The sequence below is a fragment of the Lygodium microphyllum genome, chromosome 26 (genome assembly GCF_053477565.2).
Source record: "Lygodium microphyllum isolate KBCC chromosome 26, Lygodium_microphyllum_v1.1.10, whole genome shotgun sequence".
NCBI classification, from domain to species: domain Eukaryota; kingdom Viridiplantae; phylum Streptophyta; class Polypodiopsida; order Schizaeales; family Lygodiaceae; genus Lygodium; species Lygodium microphyllum.
Window position 1 is genome coordinate 57,524,824 of NC_141160.1, and position 3,352 is coordinate 57,528,175.

The 3,352-nt window shown below is 46.8% G+C and overlaps 1 long non-coding RNA gene across 1 annotated transcript; it reads left to right on the plus strand.

Moving 5' to 3' along the window:
• Positions 1 to 2,556: 2,556 nt before the first annotated feature.
• On the plus strand, positions 2,557 to 3,119 carry LOC148013305 (uncharacterized). The gene is made up of 3 exons (XR_015688816.1): positions 2,557 to 2,764; positions 2,861 to 2,962; positions 3,055 to 3,119. It is a non-coding gene; the product is annotated as an uncharacterized LOC148013305 (long non-coding RNA).
• Positions 3,120 to 3,352: the final 233 nt, after the last annotated feature.

Sequence of the window (3,352 nt, forward strand, 5' to 3'; positions counted from 1 at the left end):
GAGCGATACGAGTGTGACTGAGTTATTCAGGTACCTTGCATATAGACTTCATTGTTTTTTTTTAAAACAGTATTATTGTAAATATGGATGGATTTTTCAAGGTGTTTTATGATGTTTTCAGGTTATTGAAATATCATATATTGCCACCTGCAAACACCATGCCTGAGTCTCGTGATGATGCACGACATGTTTTACGGAAGCTTGGCATGGACTACAATAACATCCATGCATGTATCAATGACTGCATATTGTTTCGAGATGAATACGAGACTATGGAGACATGTCCAAAGTGTGGTGCTCACAGGTATCGACAGGACTTGCAAGGGCAGACCATCCCTCAAAAAGTCCTCAGACACTTTCCGCTCATCCCCCGCATAAACCACATGTTTCGCACGTCTGCCATGGCAAGCTTGACAACGTGGCATGTGCAGAATAGGTCTACGGATGGAGTGCAACGAATATCAGAAAATTTTGAAATTTGAAACGTGACCATTATTCTTAATGCTTTCTCATTTGTGGCAGTTTGTCCTACCGATCGCGATCGCGGGATGCCTAACTCCATAAATTCGCGGGGCCATTTACAAGCTGTCGACTTTGGTGCAATGGATCTCACAGAAAGAGATTAAGACGTCCTCTATTGAATCCGCAAGGCGGGGAGCAGTTGAGACGGTCTGTCTCTTTGAGAAATACCTGCCCACTAGCATGCTCACGATACAAGTTCACCTTCTTGTGCATCTTGTGGACGAAGTGGAGATTGCCGGACCTGTCCATACGCGATGGATGTTCTTCCTGGAGCGCTTCATGAAAACCCTGAAAGGCTTTGTGCGACAACGAGCTCGTCCGGAAGGTAGCATGGCGGAGGGTTGGTTGGTGTCAGAGGCATTAGTGCATATCTCACAATGGCTACCAACGGTGGAACCAGACAATGAAATGCTATGGACGCTCAAGGACGATGACAGGCTGACTGGAGATGTGGTGGTTGGAAATGGGGTAGAAAAAAGAATGGATGCCTCAATGGAAGAGAAAGTGAATCGCTTTTGTATGTTGCACCATGCCGAAATAGATTCCGAAAAAAAATGGACGGATTTGCGCGACACCTTTGTGTTGCCGGCACATTGTGAACAGGTAATCTTCTAGTCATTTGCTTGCTAATTGTAATACGACATGCTTTATGTCACAATGGTTTGAAGACGGTTTGTAAGTGTTTGTGAACAGGTAATCTTCTATCCAAATCCCCGACAACCTCGATGGTGGTATGTTATACCTTCAACTCCTAGAGGTGCGAGAGTATACGATCAAAGCGATGTTCCAGGCATAGATGAAGAATATATGCAAATAGAGGGATCGAAATTACAAGGGGTGGAGGCCACCGCAAGCTTGGAGCCCGCATCGGCTAACAATGATGGAAATACAGAAGTCGTAGAATTTTTTGAGAACGAGGCAGACTCGTTCTTTTGTGGTGACATGTCTATCGACCTTCCAGTGTATGCAGAGTTATGTCAGGAGATTAACATGGGACCATAGAATACTTCATTCTTGGAGAATTGTATTACTCAATTCGTTGTTTAGATCTTCCATAAAGGTAGATAAGATATGCATTTTAAGATGGATTTTTCAAAAATGATTTATATTAATGCGCTTTGTATAGTTTCAATTGATTATTCTAACATTATTTTTTATCTCTGCAGGTATCTTTATTTTCAGTATGAGTCGAGGGATGAGCGATGAGGAGTTTCAGGAGATGATGGCACGTATGTCTCCAGATCAGCTCGCGAGATTCAGAGAGATAGCAGATCAGGAGCTGTCTCGTTCTTCGTCAGGGCGCTCTGCTAGATCAGCTTCAGTGCGATCAGATGCTTCAGCTTCGAGCAGACGATCTCGACGCTCGCGACTTGGGCCAGAGGGAGGGACTGCGACTGCAGGAGGATCAGGGGGGTGCTGCTGTGGAGACACGGACGCGGTGTCTCCGTCTCGTCGTTCAGCTAGAGCTCGGTCACCTCCAGGATTTGTCACACCTGTGGGGACGTCCACTCCAGTTACTCCGGCTTTTGCGCAGCCGTCGGCAGATGTCACGCCTTTTGGTGGCACTCCTTTTGGTGGCACCCCCTCTGGTGGCACTCCTTTTGGTGGCACCCCCTCTGGTGGCACTCCTTTTGGTGGCACCCCCTCTGGTGGCACCCCTTTCAGTGGCACTCCGGGAGAGGGTACCCCCGTCGGTACACTGGATGTTCAGGGGTCTCCTGGATATGCCCAGGAGCGTGGACGGAGATGGGAGAGGGCCCATACGAGGCACACTCCTAGGGATTATGGATACCTAGTGGATGGCAAGTCAGGAGCTATCATCATGAATGATGAGGGGAGGAGGGTGATAGCTCGCATGAGGGAGTTGTGCCAACAAGTTTTTCGGCACAACGTCCTGGATCATTGGAGGAACATACCGGAGGGGAGCAAGGAGTACATAGTAGCATCCTTGCATGAGGAGTTCCCGGTGCCAGCCGCAGTGGATAGATTCTCTACGGGCTGGATGATGGATTGCATGCGTGCATACATGTCACATAGACGATCCGACGCACGCAAGGCAATCAAGAGTGGGGCTCCAAAGCCCGAGTGGTTAGATGCAGAGGACTGGCGCCGACTGAGGGAGGAGGCTACAAATTCGCCAGGACGTTGGAGTCAGCAGCGGGAGGCGGCGAGGGCACGAATCGAGGCCGGATCGGTACATCATCTTGGGAGTGGCGGCCACAGGACATATTTGGAGGACTTTGTAAGTTTCTCTTTTGTTTTGCTTATTTGTTTTTTTGAGATATTATTTGTACTGACAATCATATTTCTAACAGTTAGCATTTTGTTTTCTTTGCAGCACTCCATTACAAATCGCGATCCGCAAGGCCTTGAGACTCAATATGCAGAGAGGCACGGTCTCAGATCATTGATCGACCGATTGTACAGACGCGGCGGCGCAGTAAGTCTCTCATCTTTCATGTCCGTAGTTACCATGAGATATTTGAATGCATTATTGTATGGTGGATTGATATGTTGTTTCTTTTTCTGCAGAATCCGTTTGATGCTCCTTTGCAGAGGGACGAGCTTTCGGGGGACGACGATTTGTAGCTCGCCCTCAGATCCTTAGCGCTCACATACCTTTAGTTTTTAGTCGCCCGATCTATGTAGACATTTTCTATGTATTAGTGATATTGTTTTATGATTGTACCAATCGCATTTTATGCGATATCATGTATTTATTTCATCTATCAGTTTTATGATTTCAGTATAGATTCTTTTTGTTTGCAAACGCTTTGTATGCAGCAGTGCAGAAACTATTTTGTATGGCTCTCATACAGCACACAGTGCT